The sequence below is a fragment of the Ascaphus truei genome, chromosome 8 (assembly GCF_040206685.1).
Source record: "Ascaphus truei isolate aAscTru1 chromosome 8, aAscTru1.hap1, whole genome shotgun sequence".
NCBI lineage: Eukaryota > Metazoa > Chordata > Amphibia > Anura > Ascaphidae > Ascaphus > Ascaphus truei.
The window spans coordinates 81419693-81429162 of record NC_134490.1 but is presented as its reverse complement, the minus strand read 5'-3'; positions in this window follow the sequence as shown (position 1 = coordinate 81429162).

Here is a 9470-nt window from a genome sequence, read left to right as displayed (position 1 = left end):
AAATTGAATACTACAGTATTTTCATAAAAAAATATCTAGGGAACCGAATGTAAGCTCCAGGAAACCATGTAGTAGTATATATAAATAGAGTTTGTAACAGGGTATTGATCAGGATAAACGGAGTAAATCACTTCCACTTATATCATGTATTGTGTTTCCTTGTAGGAGAGAGGAGGATACATACTGTATAAAGGATAAGCTATTCGATCAGCCCAGTTAAGCCTGTGAGAAGCAACGTGGTCTCCACGGGGTGACTGCAGCGGTAATGCTTACCCAGTGCATCCGGTATACCCGGTGTGGAGCTGTCTCTGCTCACCATCAGTCACCGTCTCTCCTGTGGCTGGTTCGGCATCCTATGATCCATTGTGTCCAGGAATCCATGACTCTTGTGAGCATCACTCCAATCATAATGTAGCAAGGGAAAAGATCAGTGGAACTGCTGCCCCTTTGAAAAAATAGTAAATCCCCAAAAGAAAAAAATTAAGTTTTATTGCTTACATATTAAAAATAGGTCAAAAGTGAACACAAACGGGGCAATAAATCTCCTCCCCACGAGTTTCACGCAAAGCCTGGCGCTTTCTCAAGGAGTATAAAAAAATGGGAGAGGTAGGTGCTATTTAAACTTCTCCCATGGCAATCAAACAGACATCTGAAGTTAATTAATTAATTACAAAGGTAGACATTACATAACCTAAATTCTACAAGGTATGTGTAAATAAAACAAATAATAAACATGTACTGTATCTACACAAATATATATATGTAACCATGCTGTAAAATGGATTACAGTCATCTCTCCCGCTGACAGTACCTGGTAAGTTATGGGCATGCCAGCAGTAATTATGGAGGTTTGCCCTCATACCCTGGTGAGGTGCCCTATGTATGGATGGGAGTGGTCACATGCTCTGAATCCATGATTAGTGATGTCAGAGTTATGCCAGCCCCCAGAGGATACATAAGGCACAGCACTGCTCAAAAGTTAGATCATCAGTAGAGTTCAGTTGGTTGGTTGGAGAAGGAGCAAGTCTGAGTGCAGACTTGGGAGGAGACAGCTCATAAGACTGTGACCAGGGACCTGGCACAGGGGCTATCTCCCAAAGGGGAGATAGGGAATCCACCAATTTGGGGATGGACACCTTTCAAAGGGAAGTGCGGTGAACATGAGCGGCTGAGTACAACCACTGTGAGGGGCAGCTGGCCCGCCGCGACTCAATAAAGATGATCTTGTTAACTCATATCCTCGTGTGTAAGTGTGGAGTGATTACACAGAGGAGTGCACCACAGAGGAGTTCCTCACCAGGACCATCCACAAGCGGACGCTGGGATCCTGATGAGGTGGAGGCGCTGCACTGGATATAGGTAGGACTCATGCACACTACCTCAGCTGCCTGTCTGGGTTGGCAATCCCCACACAACATCATGCGGGAGACTCAGGAGTCCTGTTGCCAACAGGTGCACCACCAGACACTACACTGTAATGGGGACTGGTTAGACCACAGGGGCCAATGTGAGATTGGGTGGGTCAGGCTAGGCCAGAAAATCCGTTACATTTGGAGGCGCTGCTGAGATAGACCTGTCAACAGGACAGGCTATTGCTAGGTCACTTGGAAACAGGGAGAGTGTCTGCTGCCACTTTGTGCTGCGTTGGGACGGACCTAGGGGTAGTCAGGTGGCTGATGGAGTTTATCAGTTCGCAGGGACGACCTAGGGGCCTTAAAGGAGTTGGGGGTTTGGAGCCGGGCTATAGCTGTCCTAGTCACCTTGAGGCAGTGCTAGTTGGTAGGATGCCTGAAGGGATAGCCTGTTAACGTGGTCAGGAATTCTGGAGAGGGTCTGCGCTAGGCTTGCCAACAGTAGGTAGACGCCCAAGTAATGCATGGAAGAGCCAGAGTACTCTAGCCCATTCCAGACCACTTACCGAAGGGAGCACAGACTGGGAGGAAGGAGATACAGCAGACACAGATAGAGTGAGCCTAGCCTGAGGTAGTGCAAACACGAGTCCAGCCTACATTAGGTACACAAGGTGGTGCATCAAGGTAATCTTTATTGTACCGGTGTGGTAGCTGCCCCGCAGAGAGGAGCTCCATGTACAATAATTCTAAGTACAGTGAAAGAATGGCGACCGCAAGAATGGAGGATCCGCGTGGTGCGGAAGGTCCAAGATGGCGGACGGAGGATAATGGAAAGAGCGCACATGGCGTGTGTGCGGGTGAAGAGCATGCTAAGGAAAGGACTTTCACGAGCCTGCTGTGGAGTGGTGCTAAAGCTGTGGCCGCACCATTTTGGTCCTGCCTAGGGCCGCGGGGTACTACCCCGGAGGACAGTGTTGAGGACATTGTCGTAATGTGTGGTGGAAAAGAAGAATCTGCTTGCCAGTCGGTGAGCGCTATTCCAAGAGCTACCTCCGTAGCTAAAGTGATTGGAAAAGCAAACCAAGATGGCGGCTCCCGCTTCCCTGGGAGACCGAGTGGGCTTGCTGAAGAGAAAACTGCATTTGCAAAAGTTACAAACAGTTGGCCGGGATTGACGCCAAAGAAAGAACCCCACCCTATTGGGGGTAATGGTGCGAAAGCTGTGGCCGCGCCCTCCAGGACTGTGAAAGGTGCGGCCTCAATTAAAGGACATCCTATCAAGCTGTGGGACCCGCCCATAATTGCTACTAGTGGGGGTGGTTTCCAGCTTTGTCTGATGAGGGTGGAGCTAGTCAAAGGAGTGGCTGGCAACTCAACCCCTGCTTGTCAGTCGCGCGGAGCCAGCTTACAGAACAGACCGTTGCTGCAAGTATCTCCTACTAAGACAATGGCCTGTCCACAAGAAGCGACTACGATGGTCTCCACTCAACCCTATTCGGCACCAGGAGGCTTACTGGTGATTCGGGTGGCTGTCACCGAGACCGTGGTGTGCCTCTGTCTACAATGCAGGCTACCGGGCGGTACCGTGAGCACGGCGGCGCGCTGTCCCCAATGTGGCACACAGTACTTGTGGCCTATGCTACATTTGTGCCCATCCAGACTATCGAACCCGCGGGGGATACGGCTAGGCTGTCCGCCGGGTCCCCCGGTGCACTGTGGAAAGAAAGTGCGGATCCCGGAGAATGGGGATCGGGGCCGGTTGTTAGGGCCGAGCCTGAGGAGAAAGGAGCGGTCGGTCAGCATGCCGACCGAGAGACTAAAAGGCAGTCGCCACAAACGGTGACCCCAAGCAGAGTGGAAGCGGATTCCTCCGATGAGAACCCAGAGTGTCGTCCGGTGCAGTGATCCGGCCTGTGGCAGTATCCTGTGGAGAGAACGGGAGGAAACTACCACTTACCGGGAGTCGGGTGTCGCCAGTGGAGCGGAAGGCCGAGAGGCGAAGTCCTTCCATTCCTGGGACCGGCGGGTCCAGCGGTGACAGGCGATCCACGCCCACCCTGCGGAGCGGTAAGAGCAGCCCTTGTACTTACCAGGCTCCGGTGACGGCATCCGTGGAGGAGAGGCGGTGTCAGGCCCAGGCGGCGCTAGAGAAGGCAGCGGAACTTCCGGGCGTCGTCCTGGAAGAAGAGATCCCGCATGGGGATCCATCTCAAGATGGCGGAGTTTCCGGGTCCGGTGATGACGTCACTTCCGGCGGAGGTAGCAGAACGACCGGAGAGATGACAACAACGCCTCGGTGATCGGGCAGTGCTTCCCGATCACCTGTGACAACAAAGAGCTGGCAGGCTGCGAGGAGAGCCGAGAAGGGTGAGGCTCAGCCAGCGGAGAGTCCTCGCAGTGATCCTGGACAATCTAAGGGTAGAGAGCGGGTCAGTACCCCGCAGATACCATTTGCCCGTCCATATGCCCAAACCCATGCCCTAGATAAAACCCCTGTCCCAGTCACCTTTTCCCGTGGGTCCACGTCCAGTTTGGGAATGTCGGGAGGGTCCCAGGGAACCGGTGAGGAACGAACTGGGGAGAGACTGGCGTGTTATACGTCCGATGATGGGTCGGTGGGTGGAGGCTATTCGGGGGAGGCATCTACGTCTAGTTGGAGCCCTAGTGTGGCTATTGTAAAGTTAGAAGAAAGGCCAAAGCGTGTGGAGTGGCCTAAGTCCCAATCTACAGGGACATCGGGAGTGTCTTCCTGGGGGGACACAGAGGAGGGAGAATCCCTAGAATCCGAGCCCGAGAAGGTTAGGGAGACCCGGTTGTGGGCCCCATTATTCGAGGGATATGTGGGATGGATGGACTGCACTCGGTTCCTACTACAAAGGGAAGATGTAGTAGACTACTGGTGGGCTAGAGGGGAATTTACGCCGGAAAAACAACAAAAGGAGATGCAGGAGCGGTGGTTTCAAATCTGCCACGGCAGTATAAAGCCCAAGGGTCCCAGTATACTGACAGACCCCGTGGACCCAGACGAGCCCCTGTCTTGGGTGTTACCAGGGAGAGCAGGGAACGCTAACTTAACAAGGTGTAGCCGGGCTGAGAGGGCTATTAGCACCAAGTACAAGTACTCCCATGGCTTGGAATATCCCTACGTTCCAGAACCCCTCATGCAGGAGATCGAGGACAATAGGGACAGATGGTTGCGAGAGACCATAGAGGAGTATATGGTGAATAAAGGGGGTGCCATTAAGGGCAGCAGAGCTGAGGAGAGGATAGCGCACCTTATGCGGGTGTGGAGTATAGGCAGGAGTGTCTATAAACATAAAGTGGTGTATCGGCCTGAAAGGGGGTCGTCACGTGATTATAGTGTGACCGTCCTAGACATGGGGGATCGGGAAGTTAAGAAACCCGATCCTCGTCACTATTATTAGGGGGAACAGGATGGCTGTTGCGTAAGCTAGTGGCTCCTGGTTAGGGCTTGCTTGGCGCAATATGTTGTGAAATCTGTCAATGTTGTGACTAATTATGTCTGTCATTCATTTTACAGTGCTTCCTGAAGAAAGGTACTTCAAATTTAGGTCTCGGGGACGGTGGGATTCACCGGGGGGAGAATGTAACCTTGCTGTAAAATGGATTACAGTCATCTCTCCTGCTGACAGTAAGGCCTGGTAAGTTATGGGCATGCCAGCAGTAATTATGGAGGTTTGCCCTCACACCCTGGTGAGGTGCCCTATGTATGGATGGGAGTGGTCACATGCTCTGAATCCATGATTAGTGATGTCAGAGTTGTGCCAGCCCCCAGAGGATACATAAGGCACAGCACTGCTCAAAAGTTAGATCATCAGTAGAGTTTAGTTGGTTGGTTGGAGAAGGAGCAAGTCTGAGTGCAGACTTGGGAGGAGACAGCTCATAAGACTGTGACCAGGGACCTGGCACATGGACTATCTCCCTAAGGGGAGATAGGGAATCCACCAATTTGGGGAAAGGACACCTTTCAAAGGGAAGTGCGGTGAACATGAGAGGCTAAGTACACCCACTATGAGGGGCAGCTGGCCCGCCGCAAGTCAATAAAGATGATCCTGTTAAACCATACCCTTGTGTGTATGTGTGGAGAGATTACACAGAGGAGTGCTCCACAGAGAAGTTCCTCACCAGGACCATCCACAAGCGGACGCTGGGATCCTGATGAGGTGGAGGCGCTGCACTGGATCTAGGTAGGACTCAAGTACACTACCTCAGCTGCCTGTCTGGGTTGGCAATCCCCACACAACATCATGCGGGAGACTCAGGAGATACCACCAGACACTACACTGAAATGGGGACTGGTTAGACCACAGGGGCCAATGTGAGATTGGGTGGGTCAGGCTAGGCCAGAAAATCCGTTACATATATATGGGGTTTGTAGATAAATTCCCCTATTTAGCAATATACAGCTGATAATAAGCATTCTAAACAAATTATACAAAATCAGCGTATGGCGTTAATTGAATAAAGACATTATTGTCACGATTGTGCTCACCACAAACCGGGACAAGACCGCGGGGCTGAGGCTGGGTTATGAAATCACCGACCTTAGACCACGCAGACTGGTCCGGAGTGCGCAGTTCATAGTCAAACAGGCCGGGTTCAGGCCTGGAGATAACAGCATAGTCGTTGGACGAGCCAGAGTCGGGGTAGGAGATATCCGGGTAGACTTAGTTCAAGCAGGGAGTCGGCAACAGGAAATCAAGCTGGTCCTTTTGCTTCAGCGCAATTGCTGCAGGTCGGGAACGAGTTTGCAGGAGTGGCGTCCACGACCCATGTCGCCGGTCTAGGAGAGGGAAGACTAACCGCAATGAGCACACCGCCAGGCAGCACTGGTAACCCAGAGTACAGCGCAAAAATAAGCAGGTCTCTAAGAACCAGGAACTCAGCGTAGCAGCAGCAGGCCTGGAGGAAACTGGACGAGTACAACCAACTGGAACAAAAACAGAGAGATACGTAACGAGAGAACAAGCCAGGGCTTGTGGCAGAAACACAGGTAACATCCAAATAAGGATCTATGCTCGGCAGAGAAGCATTGTGGGAATACAGTACTTAAATATATCGGGCCAATCCCCGTAGGAGGGTGTGAGGGCACTGCTCCAATGAGAGAGTTCAAGGCTAGGTTGTAGTGATAGCCCACACAGCTGCTGTTGATTGCCAAGAGGGAATTGGTGAGAACAACAGCACCCTGCAAGGCTACGAGAAAAGCCAGGAGTGGATTCCTGACAATTATACATACAGCCCCGGTGGCTTTTATTTTAACACTTCTCGGTTATTTTGCGGTTACTTTTTCAGTATGCCACACACTTCACTGCGTTCATGCCACATTTTTGCCGGCTGTCACCCGCGGTTGATCTGTTTAATGATAATGGTTCGGATTTAATTGGGTGCAATTCTTCGTGTATCCGCCAGGTGGCAGATATTCATGAATTGTAATGATTTCTAATGTCTACACTAAAGTACTGTACATGTGCTTCAGTAATGTGTCGACTTGCAGGTGTTTAAAAAATACCACAGTGGTCCATTGTGAATTGACATTGGTTCTGAAGAAGTTACAACACTGTATCAATTTAGGCGTTTCATATTAAAAACTCAATGCACAGAGTCTGGTGTTCTATTGTTCAGAGAGTTCTGAGATGAGTACACCACCGCAGTACGTGTTCAAAAAGCCAGACATAATGTACGCTTATTTAATATGGTCCGCAATTAATGCGGCAGATGATAAGATGGCCACAGTTGGTCAAATGTTTCAATATTTTATCGAAAAGTATGACTTTTACAAATTTTCACCAGATGCTAGTGTGTGGAAGCGTGCAATAAGGAAAAAGTTATGTATCGGTCCGTGTTTTTTTCGTATTGATCCTGCACCCGGAGTTAGAGGAGGGTATTGGTGTGTTGTGCCAGATTTTTCCAGTGGCTTTGATCATGGAGACTTCAAAAGGCGAAAGGTCATGGTAAAACCAACTAAGAATCGTCAGTCCCATGCAAGCAATGCGCCAGCGCCAGCATCGGCTTCCAATAATGGTCCGACCATCAGTGAAAACCTGCTGACCGTCAACCCTTGCAATCTGTCCCAGCCTGGATACCTGCAGCCTGAGCAGGATTTCACGTACAGATGCCAGCAAGCTTGCATTTACCAAAAAGATTTCCAGCTTCATCAGCTGTCAACTACAGGTGTAGCAGGCCCGCTGTCACCTGTCAACTACGTGTATAATCAAAAATACGGGACTTGTGGCAGTAGCTCTGCGCCAACCGAATGGCAAAGTCTATGGTGAGAACGGCTGCCGTATTTTATTCTTTTTTTGAAATATCAATATCAATGCACAGTCAAGCGATTCTCCTGTAATCAATCGCTTTGCTTCTGGTTATTTAGTTATATTATTTTAGTCTAAATTCGCGAAAATGTAGTCCAGCAATATCATTGGCTGAGCAGCTTCTACAGTAGATACTGAACAATTGGTGGACAGCTAGGCGCATGCACCTACTGTACAGTATGTCTCATTGGAACCTTGTTGAAATGCATATGCATGTCATCACATTTAGGCGCATGCGTGTATGAGAAGAGACGCCCCCCGAGAAAATTATTGTGGGGTCTGACCGAGGGAACTTCTTTCGGTGACTGACTAATTTTAACCAACCACTACAGTATGTGAAATGTTATACAGTACTTACTGTATGTTTTAGAAAACACTGACATTTTTATAAAACGTTGCACAATGAAACAATGAAACTATTTAAATAATATACAACTTTTTTTTATTTTTTTGGAGTTAAAACATTATGGTATATGGTACATTATGGTATACATTTTGAACAATAGAACAATCTTATCAGCAGCAATAACGGAAAAATATAACATACTGTACAGTATGGTACCAGGAATACTTTTATTTTTCCTCCGAAAAGAAACTTTGTCATCAGGCGAGAGAACGGCAAATGGAGGGATTTCGATGGATACTACAGTATCGCTTTTTGTAACGATGCTTGCACATTGCTGAATTTAGTGGCAATGCCATTTTTATTGATTAGGATAGAATAACTGTGAGCTTTATAGAAAACCTTAAACAGTATGCTGTTGTTTTCATACAGGGTACAATACTTTTTTACATACTGTATATTAAACCCCAAAAATAAAAAGTATGTATTTCTTCTACAGTATGCATTATGTGTACTCTATACCTGTAGAGTATATATTGTTTTAATACTGTTTTGATTCAATGTGCATGCCTACAGTATACAGTACAGTACTGTACAGTATGCCTCATGGAACCTTGTTGAAACACTAATTTCTTGTGTTTACTACAGTAATTAACCAACCATTACTTACTGTACAGTATGTTCTAGAAAACGCTGTATTTTGTTATAAAAGGCGACACAATGAAACAATTGAAAAGAATCAACATTTTATTTAATGGACTAAGTCAAAGCATTTGCAGGTGTATGGAGTAAGTACTGTAAAAACATTTATTTATAAAGGACTCCATTTCCACAGGCTCAGTACCACAAGATTGGCGTAAAGCAGATGTGATGTCTATATTTAAAAAGGGAGCTAGATCACAACCGGGAAATTACAGACCTGTAAGCCTGACTTCAATAGTAGGGAAACTACTTGAAGGTTTAATACGGGATAATATTCAGGAATACCTAATGGAAAACAATTTATTAGTAATAGTCAGCATGGATTTATGAAGGATAGATCTTGCCAAACTAACCTTATTTGTTTCTTTGAGGAGGTAAGTAGGAATTTAGACCAGGGTAATGCAGTTGATGTGGTCTACTTAGATTTTGCAAAGGCTTTTGATACGGTTTCACACGAGGTTGGTGTACAAAATAAAGACAATTGGACTCAGTAATAATATATGCACCTGGATTGAAAACTGGTTAAAGGACAGACAACAGAGGGTTGTCATAAATGGAACTTTTTCAGGTTGGGCTAAAGTCGTGAGTGGAGTACCACAGGGATCGGTACTGGGACCCCTGCTTTTTAACTTGTTTATTAATGACTTTGAGGTTATGATCGAGAGCAAAGTCTCCATCTTTGCTGATGATACTAAATTGTGTAAAGTAATAGAATCAGAGCAGGATGTAATTTCTCTTCAG